At 38.3% G+C, this 22,492-nt stretch overlaps 1 protein-coding gene across 12 annotated transcripts in view; it reads left to right on the forward strand.

Annotated features, from left to right (window-relative positions):
* The first annotated feature begins 304 nt into the window (after window positions 1-304).
* EPB41L2 (erythrocyte membrane protein band 4.1 like 2) overlaps window positions 305-22,492 on the forward strand; it is a 111,976-nt gene continuing 89,788 nt past the window's right edge. For 11 of the 12 annotated variants that reach the window (XM_050314574.1, XM_050314583.1, XM_050314577.1 and 8 more), the window contains exons 1-2: window positions 314-401; window positions 4,074-4,155. The gene's annotated coding sequence lies outside the window, so the exon portion shown is untranslated. Of the gene's footprint in view, window positions 402-4,073; window positions 4,156-22,492 lie in introns of all 12 variants that reach the window. The other variant, XM_050314575.1, reaches the window with a different exon arrangement.

A 22,492-nucleotide genomic window follows, 5' to 3' on the forward strand; every position in this document is an offset into this window, starting at 1 on the left:
CGCCCTGCCCGGATTCGCCCGGGGCCGTGACCAGCCAGCCCGCTCCCGGGCAGGCGTCTCCCCGACGCAGCGGCGGCGCTCCCGGACCCCATCCCGGCCCCGCGCTCCAACCGCACCCCCGACGGGCAGCGGCCGTTGGAGGCGGCCCAGGAAGGGCGGGCGGGGGCGCAGCACCCGCTGCGGTGATTGACGGCTGCGGCAGCCAATGGCGGCGGGCGGAGCGCGGGGGCGGGGCCGGGGAGGCACGGGCGGCCAAGCGGCGGGGGCGGGGCGCGGGGGCGGGCGGGGCGCGGATTGGCCGGGGGCGGGGCCGGCGGGGTTTTCTCCCGGGCTGGGCTGACGGCGCTGGCCGGGATTTGCGGAGCGTGTTTGGATCGGTGGCCGCTGCGTGCGGGTGGCAGGTACCGGAGGAGCGGCAGGGGTCCTGCGGGAGCGTGGCTAACGCTGGCGGCGGGGAGTGGGGGCGGTGGAGGGGGCCGGATAGCTGTAGCGCTGCGGGGGCCCGGCCGTGTGCCGGGGGGCCGCTCTGCCCCGCGTCCGTCGGCGTTTTCCCAGGTCCGCTGCGTTTGCCGCGGGATGCGGAGGCCGCGGCGGGGGGGAGGCGAGAAGCGGGGGGGGCAGGGCCGGGTGATCGGGCAGCGCTGCCCCCTCCCTCCTTCCTCCCTTCCCGGCTCCGAGCGGCGGCCGGGCGGGCGGTGGGGGGCTGTCAGCGCCGGAGCCGGCAGGGGGCGGCAGCGGCCCCGAGGACGCGCGGCCGGGGGCGAGCGGCTCCGGGCGGGTCCGGCCGCAGCCCCTCCGCCCCGGGCGGGCAGGGGCTCGCTGTGCGGGGGCGGGCTCCTACCTCCCTCCCTCCCTCCTTCCCCGGGGTCTCGGGCACGGGTCCCGGCAGGGCTAGCCGTGCGGGGCCGCTCCTCGCCGCTCGGTTCCGAGGCTCCCTGGCGGGGCGGGCGGTGCTGTGCCCGACGCCGCCGGGGACCCGCAGCTCCCGGCGCCCCGGCTCCTGCGGTGGTCCCCGCGTCTGCCGCGCTCTTGGATCCTGGCCTGGGGCCAGAAAGAGAGGGGTGTTTTTCCCCTAAAACCTGTCCCAGTGGCCATCGGTGGCTCTTCCCCCACCCGTCGTGTGAATACTGCATGACGAGAGACGGTTTCCTTTTTCCTTTTTTTTTCCTCCCTGAGCACCACTCCTCGTTCTGATAACTTCATCTGTTTGCATCTTGGGCTGTTCCTCTCTTTCAGCTGTATGTGAGCAACTGCAGAAAAATGAGCTAGATAGGACCCTACTCTGAAGCTGTTTATCATTAATTAGGTAGGGGGATGAAATCGAGGAAGATTTTACATTCCTAATTTCCCTTCTCTTCAGGGTTAGGACGATTCTACGCTTTTTTTTTTCTCTTGTATGTTCTGTATCTCCTATTTTAAAGTAGCATAGACTACCTTTCAAGATGTGACAACCCAGCCTCTGTGTGAACATCATTCGCTGAGATATTTTTTAATAAAATGTTATTTATAAATCTAGGTCCAAAGTTCTTTTCCTATTATTGTTCTTCTGTAAAGCTTTGATTACAGTATTGTGAAGTCTGAATCCTCTCAAATGAGCTATTAGCACTGTGGTAACGTATTTTAATGTAGCATTTTTCCCCAGGTAAAGATCCCACTGAGTTGAAGTTCATCCCTTTTGATATTAATAGTACTGTGCGTGTGTATGGCTAGAATGGACTTAAAGGAGGTTACTCTATGAATGATTGCTGATTGACATAAAGGGATTTGGTTTGAGTGTTGGTCACCTTAATGATTATGATCGCCACCTTCTGAAAGTAATAGCCAACTGGAGTAAACAAGATGTTTTGATACCAATAACAATAAGCAAGCAGTTCAACTGTTATGTTTTTTACTTCTTGTAAAGCTGTCCAAGACCCACTTTAAAATAAAATCATATAATCTGTTGGTTTTTTTAAAGCACATGTAGTGCTTTGCTTAGTTTTATGGCCTCATTTTCTGTCTGCTGGTGTGGGTGCTTCCAGAGTGTTAGTGAAATGCAACAAGAGTGGTTCTACAAAACCTAGCCTTCAGCAAATTCTCATAAACTTGCATTTTTCCAGTCCTGCAGAGGTTGAAATGAGAGTGCTTCTTTAATAGAGACTATCTAAAAGAAAAGCTGCATCCTTTGGTGTTGTTTTTCGAACAGCAGAAAAATTCAGTCCCTAAGTTGCAGAGCCAACCAGTTATAGGACAGACCAGTTTTTGTGGCACTCTGGGTTATGCAGGAGCAGCCCTGGAAGGGAATTCAGCAGAAGTATCCTACTTCAGCTGCTACTCTCCTCCTTCCAACAAGTTTCTGTTTCTGCTTGCAATGCTGTTTTCTGTCTGATATTGACCTCTGTGGTGGGAAGCTGAGCTGCTTTCTCTTTCTTAAATTGCAACATTCTGCTGAGTTTGATTACCTTTGGGCTCAGAATATGGTCTTCCCTTCTGTGTTTTCAGAGGTTATGGGTGTCAAAGTTTCTATCAACCATTTGTATCTCTGGTAGGTGAGCTTGTGTTGTAAAAATATGAGTTCAAATGGCTTGGACAAGGCTTTCAAAAATACACATATTCTGTCTGCACATGTGTTGAAAGTAGAGAAAGAGAGTTCAAACTTCTTAACATCCAGGGCCATGTGGACTAAAATGCCAGGCTTCATTCATTTGGAAATAGACCTTTTGGTCCACTTCTAATCCAACAACTGCAGTCAACTTATCAAAAACTTTTAGCTTTGTTATTACTTTTTGATATAATTGAAAGAGTTGTTGATGTCTCAATGGGGCTTTGGTGGCAACACTGAAGAGCTCTCATTTAGAAAGGGTAATCTGAAGAGTAATTGTATTACTTATTATATTAAATACGATGTAAATCACTTTGTGAGTGTGAATTTAGGCAAAATATTCTTTTTTTTTTTTTTTTTTTTATGGGACCAGCTCCTGAGTCACACACTTAAGGATGAGGAATGTGGGTCATAGGTGGAGAATGAGTGTTCTGGGAGGTAAAGACATTTAAACAAGCTACTGAGGGTTGTGACGAATAATAATTTGGACATAAGTTCTCTTTAAAGTGATGTTCAAAAAATCAAACTAGGTATATAAACAACATTTTTTTCATCTTTTTATATATTTTAGATCTTTCTGTAGTTGGCGCTTGGGATTCTTTTTGAATTCTCTGTTCACTTTTGGTGTTAATCTGTGAAGCATGTGTTACTACAAAAGGTTGATCTATTTAAGGATTAAAAAGAGAGGGAACAAAACAAAATCATGGTAGATGTACATGTAACATAGACAATAGGAGGTAACAGTGGCTGTGAAAGGGTTCAGTGGCAGGAAAAGGATCTAAATGGTTTACATTTCTAATAGTTATGTCTGTAATGCATAGCATTACTCTACTGAAAGAGGAAGGTTTCTACATTTTAGTTTACCGTGTATAAATTTCAGCAGTTAAAAGTGATTTTCCTAAGGGTTGTAGTATATAACATATTTGCCTTAGATATTTCTAAAGCAAGGTTGAATTCTTTCTTGAGAAAGATGGACTAATTCAAACGGTGGTTTCATTCTGGAACTGATCTTAAGTAAGGGGAGTGAGAAGAGGGAAGGTGAACTGTCTTCCTCATTGCAGGAAAATTAACCCCTAAAAAAGGCAGTGTTGAAAACCTGCTCACTGTATACTCACACAGTGGCTGAACACAAGAGAATGGGAACAAGAAAAGGAGATGTGTGAGTGTATGATTGTGTTATAGCCTGCATTATACAAGAAGTCAAACTGCATCATAAGGGATTATCTCTGGCCTTTGAATTTAAAAGAAAAGGCTCCTCTTGAATCTGAGAGTGTTAGACTATAATAACCTGCTAGACTTCTATTTTTTTTAAGGGACAAAATTAAAGTGCAGGTTAAAAGATTGTGTGGGTTTTTTTCTCTTTCTATTTATAAGGGTGTTCACATTTTTGAAATGTTTATCATTTAAGCACAGTGAATTTCACTAATCTGTTTTTTTAATTTGGTTGGTGGGATAATTTTTTCTTGTAATTTATTGGATTTATCTCTTATAGATAAAGAAGATATTGTACTGTTTTCAAGGTGTCATAGTTGATTGAATTCTACAAATCTTCAAGACTTCCACTGGAGTGGAAGGTAATTTGTCAATTATTTATTTTTCTATATCAGAAGAATCACTGTAGGAATTTATTAAATAGGCAAAATTCTTTGTTCTGTTTGACTTATTTTTGCTGTTGTGATAAATTTACATGGTTTAAGTTGTCAGTTTTGTAGTATTATATAGAAAAGAACATATTGATGATACAATAAATATTTTACTTTTACTTCAGAAGTTTGTGGTATAAACTCTTCTGTGAAAGTAATTTTACCAGTAACTTGTTTCCTCCATAGACTTCACCTTGTCTTTGAGTGTTTTGTAATGATTTACAGAGGAAGTGAAGGCCATATCAATAAAATATTTGTTAATTACTATTGGATAATCCAAAAATAGCTATTCTGTTTGGTTAGTGAAATGAGGAAAGTATGTGCCATATATGGTATGAAATTATAGACTTGTATGTACTGCAAGTAGGACAGCTCAGCAAGAATGCAGGCTTGTTTATTTTAACAGACTTGGGGGGAAAAAAATAGCTTCTGTTGCAGTAGTGTCTGATATTTTAGTGGCACTACTCAAACACTTCATTACAGCAGCTCTGGAAGTTGGTCTCAAAGGAGAATGTTAGATGGCAACTGTTTACTCTGCACATCACAACTTCGTTCTATGGCATAATGTTTCATGACCAGACTGAAGTATGAGATGCTTAGAAGGCCTGACTTTGGTTAAGTTGGCCTCTTGTATAAAAACTGATTGACTCTGCAGATTCTCAGAAACATGTAGTAGTATTTTGCTTGCTTTTTTGTTTCTTTGGTTGGATTTTTTTTTTCCCTTAAAGGAGATAAGGTACTACTGTTGTTCACCTATGTAGTGCTTTTTGCAAGATCCTTTCTTTAAAACTGACAACTTCTTTCTCAGTGTCTGAGTTAACCGGGTGTTCTACTTGATCTTGTATCCACCATGGTATTGTGTTCATTTATCTGTCTTGATTTTTTGTATTTCTGAAGTGTGTGATGTGGCCTGTCTTTTAACTGACCTTGCTGTTACTAAGTGATGCAACCTGCATGGTCTCTCTATAAGGTCATTTTTAGAAGATTTTGGCATTGCATAGTGAAATAAGGTTAGCTAAGGACAGTTTGAAGAGGACTATGGATTGCCTTGGTCCACTAGATTTGAATCATCTCTTTTGCTTCTAACATTGTCTATGTGGTTTTCTGTTTGCAAAGCAGTAGTTCTGGAGAAGTGTTCTGTAGGAAAAGATGTTCAGTAGCCAAAAAAGTAAAAATAGATTCAAAAAAAAGAAGTGTGGACTCTGAAAGATCAGTTTCATCTTAAATTGCTTACATTGATGACAAAGCAGAGTTTAACTAAATATTTATTGTTGAAATTACTCTCTAATTAGTAGTGTTGTACAGCTAAATGTAACACCAGACTTTACTGTAAATTACTGCTATCCCATTACTGTGGCTTGAGAAATATAGACTATAACTGTGGTATTCTTTTTAGTGGCCTGGATAAGAATTTGACTACAATGTTTTAAGTACATAGAATGTTATTAAAAGTACAAAAAACTGCAGTATGTATTTAAAATGCATGATGTGCTCCCTTACCACAATGGAAAAGTGGAACAGCTTTTTCTAATTTGAAATATTCAGTTATCCTGTAGATGGAATTTAAAGTATATATTCTTACTGCAAGCTTTTGAATTCATGCTAGTCAGACCTTTAAATTCTGATTGACTCAGCATGTATACTTTTACTTCTGAAAATCAAACCAAAATTAAAATCTTATGATAAAAATGCATGCCTGGGTTTCCACCTTTGCTGAAACAATGTTATTGCTTCACATTGCTCACAAGAGAAAGGATTCCTCAACAAAATAGTTGAGAATACACTAAGTATGTCCTGCAAACTTCTTTGAACATTTCAGTTTTGGATCTGAAAGTTCTTGTTAAATTTCCAAATACAGTGTTTTGTACTTTGTAGACACTATTTGTAAATGATTTATTTGCTGTTTCCTCAGCTGAGAGAAGCTGTTTCATCCTGTTTGGCTTACTCCTTCTGAAGTTTTGGAGTACTTAAAAGCTGTACTTAAATAATACTGTAAATTCTGCTGTTTCATCATCAAACAATTAAACAAATGTGGCCTGTATATCATTGATCTTCTCTTAGAGGACTGGATCCTTTTTCTTGTATGGCTTGTTTGTGTACTTTGTCTGGTAGGGTATTGCATTATGGGACCACAAATTTGAAGCAAACTCAGTGTCTGGAGGAAAAGAGGTGGTGGGAGGGCAGGATGGGGAACCCACAACTAAAAACAAAGAATGCTGTAGCATTAAATTCATACTTCAGTCTGTGTTTGGTCTTAAGGGTGCCCCGTCCCTTCTGTAGCCAACACTTGTGTATTGAAGTTGTCTTTGACAAGAGGTTATCTTACGTAATGGTCACAGGCAGCTACGTGGATCGAGGCTGGGATTGCTACATATCAATGTTACTACTCCTTCTTTATAAATCCCAGTTGTAAGTGATTTTGGTATCAAACCTGTTTTGGACCTGTAATTATCTCATTAATTAACTTAAACTGTTGTGTATTTGGCCTCACTTTTGCAGTGTGTTTTTATGACTCTGTGTGTGCTCAAGGATGTCTTAGAGAAAGCAATTAATGCTTAATGAAATCTGTGCACTTAGAGACTTATTTTTTCCTTCCCCACCCTTCCCTGGCCCTTGAGTATGGTGCTTGCTTATAATGTGAGACCATTGTAAGTTTTTGCAAGTATGTTGGAATATTTTCATTCTGAAGGGTAAGACATGTTTCTGAAGGCTAAAATCACTGGGTTTTTTTCTACTGAATTGAATTAAAAGATAAGGTCAAACACACAACATATTAAAACATTACTTTTTTTTGTCACTGTTTAATTTAGTCCCTGTGACCCTTCAGAAAGTAAGAATGCTATTTAATTTTCATGGCATAACTGCAGGAGTAATAACTTACTGTAGAGACCAAATAGGTGAGGTATTTGGGGGGGCAGGGAGGAAGTTTACACTGTTACCAGTACATGATTCTTGTAGTACAGCAGAAATTAAGCTATATAAAAGTGAAGTTGGGAATATTTCAACCCTGTGTTGTAGGTCAGAAAATTCTTTGAGAAAAGGTGCGTTCTTCGTAAAATGATCTGTAAAATGAGCTCTGTTGCCAGAGATATGTATATTTAAAAATCTTATCCGAAGCAAAAATGAAATCTTACTACAGAAGACAGTAGTAAATGATAGTGTTCTGACTGTATAGAGAGTGCCGGGGTGATGTAGTCAAATAATCTAGTTTTAAGGAACCATATATATACACCAAATAGCTGCTCCCTTCACTCTCCCTCCCATATGCCCACTGATTTTAGCAAATTTAGTATGAGATACAAGACCCTACATTCTTTCATCCTTGAACCATTACAAACTCAGTAATTGAAACAGAGTATTTGCAGTCTTAATTAGAGACCAGGTATTAAATGTGAGACAGTTTTCCCTGGAGGAAAGGTTGATGCAATTTTAGCACTGATATGAAGATGATGCTAGAAGCTGCTTTACTTCTTGTCTCTGTATTCTGGATGTCTGTTTCTTGTGTTTCAAAAAGCATAATGAAGCATTATAAAAATGCTCATATGTTAGCTGAAGTATTTTATCTGTGCTAAATTGTTTGTAAGTGTAAATAATTTAACTCTTATCTTGAGGAATCATGAAGTTTGAAATAGTAGGCTAAGAATTAAGAGTTTGATTTACTGCCTGCAAATGGATTTTTAAAAGCTAGTGTGAAAAATGCAAAACATGCTCCCTATATATATGTATAAAACCATTTCTTTGATAAAAATGTAGCTTATTTGCGTTTTTCAGACCTTTTGTTCAATTTTCCCTGATTTTTAATTTTTTTCTTCATTTTCTAAAGTTGCATTCCGAGGCAATGCCTACTATGATACTGGTTGATTTATCATAAAATTACCTGGTGGTTGGTGCTGGTTTAGAGTATGTCACGTCTTGGATAAAGGGTGAGATGTGTGCTGTATGTAGCAGTGTTAAAACTTTTTGGAATGCGACTAGATGAAAACAGTTCTTGTTGGATGAACTGTTTAGTCACTGGTTTTCTATCTTAAGACATCTTGAATCCATAAACAGTTGAATGATGTGGGAAGATTAATTTGCCTGATAAAGTTATTTGCAAAAAAAAAAAAAGGCTAGTATGTTATAGCTCAGGTGTTAATCTGATTGAAGTCAAAATCAACCTGCTTTGTTCTTTTACTGCTGTATGATCTTGGCTTGCTTGTGACAGATATTCACTAAAAAAATCTGTGGGTTCTTTCTGTTCAAAAGCTCACAAGAATGTTCTTATTTTACTCATTTTAAAAACAAGTCAGTTTTCCTTTAATTGTTTTTGTTAAATGTTTTAAACTTGAAGTAGTTATGTTAACAGATTTTTCTATAAGTGTTAGTTTTCAAATTCTAAGTGGCTTTTCATGTTGTATTGTTCCCAAGGTTAACAACCACATGTGATGCTTGCTGGAAGGCTCAGCATATAAGCAATTAAATTAACAGGACAAGACACAACAAGTGATTTGGTATTCTGTGACTATTTTCAGACCTTTGGTTATGTCAAGAAGACAAAAGCATCAGCGTTTAGTTTGGAAGAATGTGGTTTTGCTCTGGCTGATTTGTTTTGGGTGTTGTTTTGTTTGTTTTTTTTTGTTTGGTTGGTTGTTTTTACCTTCCTGGCTGAAGCTTTGTTTCAGATAACTCAGGCAGTATGTCTCTGTATGTGTCTTGGTAAATTGACCACGAGGGTAGCAACTCAAAGGAAAATAAAGTTCATATTGTCAGATATCCTATTCAATGTAACTTTATTTCTTGCTTAAAAAAAAAATTAAACAGCAAACCAACCCCAAACAGAAAAAAGGCTACAGATCTGCTGGCACAATAGAGTTAAGTTATGAGTAGTACTGTTCCTTGCTATAGGTTTCTAGGAGATACTGTTCTTGGGAAATGCTTTTAAATTTTGAGGGAAGTGTCAGGATGTTGGGAAAATGTGAAAAAAAAAATTGTCAGTTAGGTGTAGGGCAGACAAACTTCCTACTGTTTGGAGTGAAAAAGAACCTAAGAAAAGTTGATTGAGATATTGTGTATCTTTTGTATTGTCTGTTTTGTGGGTCAGTGTTAGGAGAGATCATTAAAGTTCTTAAATAAAAACATTAGTTAAAGATAGGCTAATCGACATGAAAATGCTGTTAATAAAAACTTCTTATAGCAGCTACAGGAAATATAAAGTTTTAGTTTCTATTTTACTTCACATGTTCATGTTGAAGGTGAATTCTTTGCCTTTGTTGGTGTTGTGGGTAAACTACTTTCCTGTTTTGTGTTTTACTGCAACAAATTGTCTTACTGAAGTTGTGACTCAAACACTCTAACCTCTCTTTTTTGTTTTGCCCTCCATTATCAAAAGGGGGACAGCTTTAGTAATCTTAACTTGCCCTGCTGAGTGTTTGGGGTCTTTTGTTTTAAATGAGCACAATGACATACTTTTACAACCAGCTTCTCTACCTGGGCAGTGATGTCCTGCTACAGTTCAGCCGCCCAGATGAGCTACCTCTGCACTGCCAATTGGTCTTTTTCCATCAATCTAGCCACCCCCACAGAGCATTGGCTACCATCCATGAGGCAGTGTGGAGGTAGAACACTGGCCATTCCTCTTGTTCAGTGATATCTAAAGCTGGATGGATGGCTTTCAGCTCTGGAACCTGACTTGATCCACTCTATCCCTCGGTAGCTGCTGTGACTTGCCGCATAGGAGTCCATAGGGCAGCTTTCCTTTTCAGTGTATCCCTACAATACGACAGGAATCATCAGTGAAGAGGATGTGTGGCTGAAATTGAAGCAGTCACCTCAGAATGCTTTCTTTAAAAATAGGCAACATAGCTATTACTGTAATGAGATAATCTAATATAGACCTTACATCAACATGATTGGAACATAAGGACTCTTCTGTAGGATCAAACTAAGCTGAATATGCTCCCGTATTCAGTCAGTGCTTCTGACCTTTTGTATTGAAAACAGCTATTGCTCCTTTCACCCCCTAGACTGAGAGAGATACCTCATTAGCTATTAAGGGATATCTTCCTTGCATGAAAAACCTTTTAATTTAATGACCTTTGTACTTGAAAAGCACTGCCATAGGCTACACTTACTTTTCAAGAGTATGCAGTCATTCACATGACAACACTGTCTTTGCTGGTGCCCTGAAGTATTCTGCAAAGGGCTAAAATACTATGCAAGAGTTTTACATTCAGTGCTTTACAGCCAAGTGGGTGTACTATATTCAGTTTTCGTTTGATCCACTGATTTGATTGTAGTTGCTTTTTTGAATCATTTGTGTGTTTTGTTGTTTTGCTGTTCTTCTTCAAAACACGCTTGTGAATTTTAGTGGAGAAGTTTTGTGGAACTGAACAGAAAGCTAAATCTCTTAGCTTGCTGCTACGTGTGGAGAAGTGATAGCAAGGGAGAAGTCACTAATGCATGTGAAGTGCATAGGTACAAGATCCTGAACTTTGACTTCCACTACCTTTACATTTCGGATTACTGTGTAAAGGGGGCTTAACTTCTGTGGTGAGAACTAATATAAAAGGAGGAGTCTAAAGTTGCCTCTTTTTTTCCGAGGTAACCCTTGTTTTTTGTTCCGCATTCTTTTTTACCCTGTAAGGATAAGCTGTATTTATTTCACCTAAGGGTTACATGCTGCTAGTCTTTTCCCCTAACAGCTAGTGGATGTTGTGGCTGTTTTTTGAGCATCATAGTGCAAATGGTGATATTCAAAGGTCTGACTAGGAGTTAGTTCCTGAATAGCGTAAAGTACAGAAAGTGAGAAGTAATCAGACTTGCAGTCTGATGTAATGCAATGACACTGCATTATTGTGGGTTTGTGCTCACAAGACATTTGAGTCAGCGTAGCAATGTATGGTCAGTAAAATCAGCTTTGTTTCCTGTGGATGGTTTTTTTTTCCTCTTAATGAAGATTTTAAGATTTTCCTCTTAAGAAGATTTTGACTTAAACGTTTAACTTGGTCTGTAAAGTTAAAATATTTCTAAAACATATTTACTGATTGTTGTTGCTGTCGACTTAATACTCCTGTTTTTCTTTTATATTCTTTATTTTGCAGAACTAATATCTTTTGGTTATGATACTGTCATTGCCTACAGTAACACCGTATTTTAAAACTCCTAGTTCTCAGTTAAAGAAGTTCTTGCATCAAAATGGTTAGTTGTAGTGGTTTTCTAAAATCACTAGCAGCAGTTTGCACAAGGAAGGGCACTGAAATAAAGTGGTGGGAAATACCTTTTTGAGAGAATTTAATGTAGTGAAAATTATGATTTTTTTTTTTTACCCCAAAAATATAAAGATGTATGCATTAGGAGACTTCTGAATGTTCTATAATTCTTTTTGGTGGTTTTATGACTATATTATCTGTGTTGTTCTGCAGCTTATATAAGCATTAGAAGACTAGAGTGTTGTTAAGTATGAGGTATCTCCTGACCTTTCAGAAAAGGTTGCAATGCAATTATGAGAGTTCTAAATCAGATCCACTGAGTTCTTGGAATAAGACTCCAAAGACCCTTCACTTTTTCTCTTCCCCATAGAGTCTGAAAAATACTGTAATTTGATTCATATTTTTTTCTTCCAAGTCAAGAAACTTTAAGTAGTGTAAGCTCTACAAAGCCAGCAAATGATCTTCTCTGATGTGTTTTGTGATAGATACTTCTAACATAGCCTACTGAACTTGGTGTGCTCTTCAAAAGATTACTATATGGAAGCTGGTTCCATATAGTCAGTTCCCTGGGTGACACTGAAGTGCTTTATATATTGTTTATTTGTGAAGATGTGTCTAAGCTGTCATTGCAGCTTTGAAATTGTCCATTAGTGCTCATATTGGCAGTAGATGGACTACCCAGGTGTGAGTGAAGGTTTTGATGTAGGATGTGACACTTCTGTTTCTATGTATAGTGGATCTTTGCTTCCAATCTTAAGAGTTCACTATGCCCAGTAAACTGCAGCAAATTCTCTGTCGTTGTGACAGGACTATGGAAATGACTTATTTGCAATCTGAGGAATTGCTGCTGCCAAAATTTTGGGATGACTATCTAAAGTGTTGTGTTTTTAGATTTGTCAGCGGCAACAGTTGAGGTACATTAATAATCAGTGCGAGCTGACTCAGCTTGAATACTTGCAAAACCAGTGTAGACATTTGACCAAAATTGTCAAACTAGAAATTCAGGAGATTTTTTTTTTTAAGTCTATATCATCCTCTTTATGTTATTTGTTCGTATACCTGCAGCAGATACAGCTTTGTAGTTCTCCCTGTGCTTTTTCAGTCAGCTAACTGTCCACATGTTTGAGTTGCAGATTTCTTGGGTTAAAAGCACAAATTAGTTTGCATTCTGAGTATTATGGTTGTGGGTGGGGAGGAGGCAGAACAAACGCAGAGTGCAAAACTCTTGACTCCTGCAAGCTGAGGAAACTGGATTTAAAGGTCCCATCTATCTAATATCCACTGAAATTGGTTTATATTACTGGATTTTCTTCTGCTAACTTCTTTCAAAAACCTTCTAATAAATGTAGTAGTAGTGTGGTAAGAGCAAGACACGAGCAGTAGGATTTTTAGGTAATAATCAGTGTTTCATATATTTGAAATATTATCCCACTTGTGTTCTTTCTCCTTTTTCCTCCCTTCATACTCCAGTGTACAGTAATAGTTAGAACTAGTAATATGGGAATGATGGCTTTAAACTGGAAGAGAATAGGTTTATATTAGGTGTTAGGAAGAAATCCTTTACTGTGATGGTAATGAGGCACTGGAAGAGGGGCCTATTGTCCAAAGACATTGTGGATGCTCCATCCCTGGAAGTGTTCAAAGCCAGGTTGGATGCCCTGAATGCCCTGGTCTAGTGAAAGGTGTCCCTAGCCCATGGCAAAGCTTTGGAACTAGATGTTCTTTAAGGTTCCTTCCAACCCAAATCATTCTATGAATACTGAAATAGTAGTCTCTCTTGGCTGGTGGTAATAAATATGTTTTTGACCTCCTTGAAATGAATTCTTAGGAGGATTACATGTTTACTTGAAAGCATCAATCTTTCAATATTGTAAACTAAGTTCTAGCAGAACAACTCATGAGACATCATCTTCCATGACTTTTCCTTGCTCTCCTTTATAACAAAATGTCAACTTTTTTTTCCTATCTCTAATAAATGTTTGTCCTGTCTTTACCCCTTTTCTTTATTTTCTCAAGTACTTTTATTTTTTCAAGTATACAGTATTCTCTAAGTATACTTGATGCAAAATCATTTAAATGTCACTCAGTGTGTATTTTGTCTGGCTGGTAAGTGCTGACTGTAAAGCTAGTAATGCAAATAGAACATGTTACTTAACGGATTTATACCAGACACTGTTCACTATTTGGGATTTATTTCCTGCCAAACTGGCTTTACGTATCCTGTAGTAACTGAGTGGTATTGAGACCTCTGGACTGCTGCTAAATTTGGTTAAAATTGACCATTGAACTTAAAACTTACTAGATAAGGATAACAAGCAGATGAATGGGCAGTATGATTGCACAGGACTTTTTTTCTGTAGGAAATGAGGCCAGCAGGTGTAAAGTTTTTTACTTTAAGGATGGTTAATACTTTTGGTGACACTGAGTATTTGTAGACTACCTTTTGCTGTCAGGCAAATCTTGCTGCTATATAAACTGTGTGTTCATAGAGTCATAGAATTGTTCAGGTTGGAGAAGACCTTTAAGATCATTGAATCCAACTATTAGGTTAACACTGCTATGTCCACCACTAAACTATGTCCTCAGGCACCACATCTGCAAGTCTTAAATACCTCCAAAGATAGTGACTCAACTACTTCACTGGGCAGCATATTTTAATGCCTGGCCATCCCTTCAGTGAAGAAAATTTTCCTTATATACAATCTAAACCTCCCCCAGTGCAACTTGAGGCTGTTTTGGTCTTGTCCTGTTACTCGGGAGAAGACAGACACCTCGCTTACAACCTTTGCTCCAAAACCCATGTCAACTGTTTTGCTTTGTCCTCTCTAAGCTTTTATGTTCACTCAGCTGAATATATCTTATTTAATAACTGAAATTTCTAACAGCTTGTCATGAGTAAAAGGTCTTATTTCCTCCTTTTTCACAAATAGGAAAAGATGTTAACCATAAGAATTTTGCAAGTCAGGGAAAATACAGTCATGATCGTTACCTTAGTAACACTTAAGTCATTTGCTGGGCGTCTCTCAGAACATGGAAACTCTTCTCTGTTAGATGTAAATGACAACTGATTCTTTTTTGAAAGCCTTATTATGAAGGTAAGAGTTTCCTTAAATGCATTATTTTTGGCACAGGGTTTTAACATAGCTATTAATACTTCCTTCACGTTGGTTCTTCAATAAGATCTTTTGGATATATTGTTAACTACCCTTAGTTTTTCCTTAATGGGGATTCTTTTGAAACTCTAGCTTTGGTTTGTGCCATATTTTACTGGTATCACTCGTGGTAATATACTAAATTAATTACTAAGTGTTACCATGCTATAATAATGAACTAAGCTTGAGTGGCTCAGCTCTGTAGTGCTGTCTATACTCTGTTCCCTGACCCATGTATTTTACTCTTCTTTCTGTGGCCTTTTTAAGCATCAGAAGCTAGCCCTTAACCTATACGTATCCTGTTATCTAATTAAAATGTCTGACATGGAAAGTTTTGTAGCAAACTTCCTCTCTCTCATTTTAAACAAGGACATGCTGTGACTCAAGTGAAAAACCTGTAGTCCTTCACAGGTGTTCCCTTTCTGTTCCCAACCAGGAAAGAACCTCCTAGTAGAGCACACTGTAGAGTGAGCTCAGCAACGACTGGGGCCATATCCTCCAACAAATCTAACCCTCCAACATGTTTTGATGTGTTTCATGAGTAATGGGAGACAGAGACCGTTAGATTCCAAAACTTGTCTTGGTGACTGTCATCAGAATTGCTAAGAAAATGCAGAATATGCTTGATCTTGATCAAACGAACCTGAGTATTCCAGGCAGAGAATTAACTGCCTGTCTTTTCAGTGTGGAAGCTACGCTGTTTCTTTTTCTCTGACCTTAAGCGTGTGGGAAAGAAGATAGTTTCTAAGCAAAGGGAAAAGGAAATTGTCTCATATTTATTAAATCCTTTTCCTATCAGGAAGTATGCATCAGGATTATATGCTTGGCAAGCAAGAGTACATATTTTGGCACATACTTCTTTCTTTGTAACTTTACAGCCTGCCAGCATTGCAGGCAACACTAGCAGCAGTCTGTGTCCCAGACAGTTTTGATTATAAATCCCAGTCTCTGCATCAGGACAGAAAGCTCTATGGGAATGGGTACTATTTAGTCTCTTTGGCTCCTTTTCCTTCCCTAGTGCAGCTGGGGAAAGAGAAGGTAAGGAATAGCTGGAGAAGGCAAGATCGTGGTCATGCTTCTAGTTCATGCATCCCAGTTAAATATCCTGTAAATACTGTCTAAATTTGAGGACAGTTCAGGCTTGTTGTGATGGAACCAATGGTCTGCAATCTAATTGTATCTGAAAGATCTCCTATAAACCATTGTTTGAGTGCACCAACCCCCAGAATTACAAACAGTGTTGCCCACACAGGCATTCCAGAAATGTTGGACTCTGTCTTTTCTTGGTTACCAAATGTAGAGTTCATAGCTAAATCTTTTAAGTTCTGCTAGAGTCAAAGTATCATGAATTTTAGTCCTCAGTGATCAGACCTGTATTGCTAACTGAGGGTTTTTTTTTTGAGGTGACAATAATTTACAATGCTCTTTCATTCACCTTTTCACTACAGTGCACATCAAGTGTGCCCACTCCTAATCAAGTTAATTTTTAGCAAACTGAATGAACAGCAGTTCCATACCTGGAAGAAGGATGTTAGGTACCATCTATTTACATCCCTATTTACACAAGAACAGGGGAAAAAATAGTTGAACATACTGATGTTTTCCATTAAGACTTTTTGTGAGTGTGATGACCAAGCTACTCGAATAACTTACATATTTTAAATGAAGTTAAATTGAAGTGTGAAGAGAGGCAAATGAAGAGAGTAGGTGCCCTTGTATGGGAAAGATTCTGAGGGAAAGACTGGATGCCGAGCTATCCCTCGATTTTTAAGAGAAGTTTAGTACTTTTAGTGCTTGGGTTTGTGTTTTTGTTTTTTTTCAGATACCCAAATTGTTAATATAAACATACTTAATAAGGTAGCTAAAGTGTTAGATTAATACAAGTCAAATGTTTTATGTCAATTTCTTGTTCTTCTAAATTACTTGAATAGAACACAGTTCTGAAATTTTATTCCATGTACAAACACATTTTACTATCATTCTGTGGAATGAATATGGAGAGTGGCAAATCATAGAATTGCATGTTTTTCCAACTTAGTCCTTCAAGCAAATTTTAAGATACTTAAAACTTACTTTAAAAAGTATAAAACTTATATCTTAAAATCTAGAATATTCCCTCTAATATGAAAGTCAGTGTTTTAGAGGATGGGATACAAATGTATAGTACTATTTTGAATAACTTTTTGACTGTAAACTGCTTTTCTAGAGCATTTAAGATACATATTCTGTTTGTTAAAATATGGTGATCTTCTTTGGAAAGATTTTTTTAAAGCCAATCAGTTTTCTCTAATAGTAAAGAGATATGTTAAGTTAGCATCTTAACATGAAATGGAAGCTTATCAACTGACATTCGTTTAAACTTCATGTAAGCTATATATTGTGGTCTAGTTTTTGGCATGTAAATTTCCTATCTACCTATTTGGTTGTGTGAAATTCCTGACTGACAAATTGCTGGTGCTCTTAGCTCAGTTTTATCACATCTGTTGGTCTGTGGTTTGATCTCAAATGTAGGTAGCTCTTTAAGTCTGCAGCAAGGAAAGCTGAAGCTACAAAGAGTGAAAACTTTGGTTACTGTGCATACAGAAGCTACTCTCCATAATGCAAAGGAATTGGATTAGTACAACAAATTGTTTGGTTTCCTTTGAGGGCAAACTAAAGTGCTGCAAATAACAGAACTATTGAAATAAATGTGGTGTCTTCGACAGTTTCACTTGTGTCTGCCACATGCAAAGTGTTTTGTATCTTTTTAGAACCAAGGTATTGAATGAGACTTTGTCATGAAGATAAAGGAGGGTTGGTTTTCTTATCTAGCATGAAATCTGAAATTGAGTTCATAGCGTCACAAATGTGTCTGGCATTTCCTGAAGATGTTTTACAAGACTAGATTTCTCTGTAAAGAGGTTCAAAAAGTGGATTCCCAAAGCAGCACCATCTTGTAAAGATTGGTCTTTACCTCTATACCTATCCTGAGTCCAGGATCCTGAATCTCATTTCTGAAGGACTTGGTATTTCATAAGAGATTGTAACCGCAGGCAAGACAAAACAATTACATTACTGTTACTGTTTTCCGTAATTGTATCATATAGGCCATTCATTGAGTTGGTATTAATTAGCAGAAAAAGGTTATTGTTGATTTCACAGATTAAGTCTCTATTGTCTTTATAGCATGAAAACAAACAAGGTTGTTTACATGTAATTGCTTTGGCAGCAGTTCTCCATTTAGGAAGCTTCTCTCACTGTACACACTTCGGTATTCCTGCTTTCCCTTATCACATTAAGAGGCTACTGCTTCAACTTTCTTCACAAATCCTACAGAGAGATGGTTCCTTATTTGTTTCCATTAGCTGTTCTCCCTAAACTACATATGAGTAATAGTTCATTTTAGACATCAGCTGGAAAGACATATTAAATCGAAATTGTAATGAGTAATTGTAGCCTTAGTAGATGGTACCTAACATGCTTCTTCCAGGTATGGAACTGCTGTTCATTCAGTTTGCTAAAAATTAACTTGATTAGGAGTGGGCACACTTGATGTGCACTGTAGTGAAAAGGTGAATGAAAGAGCATTGTAAATTATTTTTATTTTGAGGGTATCAAATGGGACAAGACTTAACTGGACGGATAGAATGATTAAAAAAAGGTGCTATCTTACCTACCAGTTCAATCATGCACCTGTTTAGTATTCCTGAATTAAAGTAATAATACTTCTTGCTTTAACAAGACACAAAAATAACTCTTGAAAATTACTATTGAAAGTACTTCATACCTATGACATAATTCTGGCTAGAATGCAAAGCTCTTAATGACTTGCAGATTGTGGAGAATAGTGGAGAACAGTTTTTAAACACTTAAAGAATGAACATATGCCTGAGAAGTACTGGCAAGTTGTAGATGTTGCAGATATCTAGAAGAGTATTGAAGTGAAAATGCAGATGGCATACAAGAGTTTTTACAATATATGTATAGGAGAATCTGTGTAAAATGCAGTAGCTGATGGCAACAGTTCAGTTAAGTGAAGCTGTAAACAGTGGGACAGCTGTAAAGGGAGAAAGAATTTTTACTATAGCTTTGTAGTGTAATTGCAAACTTAATGCAGAAGAATGTCTCCTGAGGCACTTCAGGAGGTTCAAGTGAAGTAATTCAGTGAATTTAGAAGTAGTCAGAAACAAACTAATTTCTTCTTGCTTTGTTTCAGTAGTAGTAGCAGCCTGTTTCCTTTCTCTACCCACCCTCACCCCTCTCAAAGAATGAGTTTAACCAAAGTGCTTAGTTTAAACTCTTGTGAGGGTTGATTTGAAACATTATACAAAAATCTGCCAAACAACGGGAATTTTTTAAATAAAAAGTTAACGTTGGGGACAAGGTAATAGTTTGAATATCTTCAGAAGGAAAAGGTATGAACAAAGATTGCCATGTAACAGTTTTTGTTACTGAATTGATCTGTAGCAGGGAGGGCGGGGGCTGATGAGGGCAGCAAAACCTCAGTCTAAAACCAATGAGACTCTCTGGGTGGAGGGTTTGTTTTTGTCTGCTGTGTCACAAAGGCTTCATGAATGGCTCAGGATGCTGACACTGAGTGTGGTCTGCAGCCCCCTCCTCTGCATCCTGCCCCATCCTATACTGGCATTTGTTCTGGGAAGGGAGGGTAAGATAACAGCATGTTGTTGCAATAGCTCTCTGTTGCAAAAGGTAGAGGCAAGCTAGAGCAAAGCTTAATTCTTGCTATATCCTTAGCTCTGTTTCTGTTTTGGTTGCAAGATTTCTGGGAAGCTGTCAAAGGTCAAGAATTTGGATAGTAAGAAGTCAGGAGCACAGTATACGGACAGGACTGCAGTCGTGGCAGTGATGCTGGGGATATCACTGGGACTCCTAAACTATGGAAGAAAGGATGAAAGTTGAAGCTTGTACTGATGCTGCAGCAAAAATGAATTTAACAGGAAAGAGCTAATTTTGTCAGTACTACTGGGAAGCCTTTAGAGACAGAGCAATGCAAATTAAACTTTCAAATTAGTTAAGTGGCAAATGTCTTACTCAAAGTGTCTTTGTGATTTGCTTTTGAAAATGCATTCATAATAAGTGATATGAATCTCCTCTGATAGCTTTTATTTTCTTTAAAATAAGTTTCTTTTGATTTTTCTGCTTATCAGGATGCCAGTAGTAGGATAAAAGGTTGAGGAAACCTTGAAAAGCTTAGTGTTTCAATAATGTGTACAAAACTTAAAGCTAAGGTAATTTGAGAAATGTGGTGCTTGACCTATGATACTGCTCTGTCTTGCTGTTGGAATTGGAGGAACTAGCCAAACCAGTAAATCCACTGTGTAGAAAACAGTATTCTGGAAAAAGACCTTCAATAAATCCTTTATAAGTCAAATAAATATGTTAACTACCATTAAAGTCTTCAGTTTCTCCAAAAAGTAAGTTCAAAGTAATCAGTCTAATACTGGAATAAGGATGGTTGTGTCATGGCAATACAAAACTCCTTACTACTAAAGATTTCACTTGTCAAATCTGTTTCTTTTTAATATTTCTGGAGATGCAAAATGTTCACTTTCAAGACTGTTTTCTACTTATTCCGTAGTACAACCATTTGAAGAGAACTGATTATCAGTACTTGTTGTACCTGACATACTACTTGGATGCTGGTTTTGGGGTTGCCCTGACAGCGAGTTCTGAGATGGCCAGTGTGTCTTTAATTTTTAATGCATATAGTGTCATAGTAGGATATTTCTCAGTTTCTGCAATAGAGTATACTTCAGACTGGAATTGATTATGTATTTATGTTCTGAAGGCAGCCTCAGGTTAGAGATATAGACAAGTCAGTCACTGCAAAGTAACGTGCTGTGTGTCCCAGAAGAAAACAAATTTTCTTTTAAAAATTTACTTCTATGGAATAATTTACTCATTGTTTTGTAGACTCTGATGAAAACAGTTGCGTTATGTCAGTCCACTAGAATTTTGAAATAACAATCAGAATGTCACTTGACTACAGATTTAGTAATTTCTTTTTTTCCTTATAGCAGGTATTCCTTTAATTATCCTGATTTTCAGAAATATCCATAATTTTAAATAGACATTGAAGTGGATCTGGTTTAACTGTCAGTAGCAAAATAAATTGTTCATAGTTGTCTAGGGCCATCCTAACATAGCACTGTCATTAAGCGACACTAAACTTTGTTGTCCTGTGGTTTCACACCAAAACATTTGTTTGGCTAAGAATCCAGGAGTTGTACGCTCTTATTAGAGATTGAAGCATCAGCAGTAGTTCCTGAGTGGGAATGCTGACTGCAGTAGATCCACATGGGATTCACTGTCATATCAGGATGATGCTATGGTGTTTCTATGGCGAGTGGGGATTCAAGTGACCGTGTTTGCTCCTGTGATATCGTGATATTGATAATTAATTTGGAAGGGAACCCACTCCTGGGCTGCTTTAGTTGCAGGCCATCTGGGATCACATTGTTGCTCAAGGAGTAAAGTGGAGTCAGTTACGCTTTTTTAAGTTGTATTTTATAAATATAATTATCTCATGCTTAAGTCCCTAGAACTGTTTTTGAAAACCAACATTACATTTTAGACTTAATTATGAAACTGAAGACTTCTGTAAGAGTGACAACTGGCAGTTTTTTGGAATTTATAGGTAATGATTTATATTAAATATCTGTATAAAGTATATATAGTGAGAGAATAGGAAACAGCTTGTACATAGGGGAGGTAGCAGGGACACAAAATTAAAACATTTACAAAAAACCCAATGATTAAAACCTCGGTGTTGGTTTTGTTTTTGTTTTTTTTTTTTTTAAGAGAAGCCTGATAGCCTAACTTAGCAGGTGAGTTTGATGGGGTGGGTTTCTGTGTTATTTTGTATTTTTCAGAGTTTACATCTATTAATATACTAATAGCAGAATTACACTTACAGTGCATGAGTCCCAAACATAATTGTTGCTGAGTTAGAGGTTCTAGCCATGGCAAAGACTGGGTGTATTTGCTAGTGTTTGCTTATTGAGGCGCTAGTGTGTCTGACCTAATTGAGTAGCAAATTCCAGCTTTTGTTCTCAGCCTCTTTCTGAGTGCTCGTCAGACTGTAATACTGACCACTGCATGAAAAATTTTCTCACTGACTACTTTGGAATATTTAACAGTAGTAACCTTTGGAACCTGAAGAGGTTTCCTGTAAAGTATTGGCTTGATTTAAAGTTACATCAGTTCTTTTGGCTAGTTGTGGTGCTGCTCTATTGCTTTACTGTTTTGACACCTAGAAGTTGAATGGTATAGTGATGTGTAAGTGTGGTGGAAAAGTAAGCAGGAGTTTTGCTATATTAATATCTCTGTGCTTATAAAGAAATCAGTCTAAGTATATAATTTTCATTTAACTGGAAAGTTATATTTTGTGATACCAAATGCTTTTAGAGGCTAAACTAAATTTCTGTAAACAGGAAATAGGCATGATGTTTTTCATACAAGTTTGTGTGTATACATTTATAGATATACTTTCTTAGACAGCTCTGATACACTGTGGGTTTCTAATGGAAGTCACTTACTAATTTTCATTGTAAAAGCAGTTGCATTCAAAGCAGGCTTTCTTCTAGCAGCCAAAATTCCCTTCAGGACAAGGAATACCTTAGCAGCTGCCTAATACATTGGCTCTACTAATTAACTGGAGTGCATTGTATTATATGATTGAGCGTCCATGCAGAGGATTAATTGTACTCTAATTGGTAGGCAAGTCTTACTGCAATAATCAGAATTTACCTATGATTTTTCTGGGAATATTTTCTGGCAAAATTAGACAAATCCCTAATCTCTGTATTCTGTGAGAATTGAAATACTGGTTTGGTCGGGTACGTTATGGAGCACAGCATAATACAAATCAGTGCTCCAATTTCTCAGCATATGTAGTACTTCTATGATTTTTCTCCAGATAAATGTGTG

The sequence above is a fragment of the Myiozetetes cayanensis genome, unplaced genomic scaffold (assembly GCF_022539395.1).
Source record: "Myiozetetes cayanensis isolate MyiCay16 unplaced genomic scaffold, myiCay2020 scf2-11, whole genome shotgun sequence".
NCBI classification, from domain to species: Eukaryota; Metazoa; Chordata; class Aves; order Passeriformes; family Tyrannidae; genus Myiozetetes; species Myiozetetes cayanensis.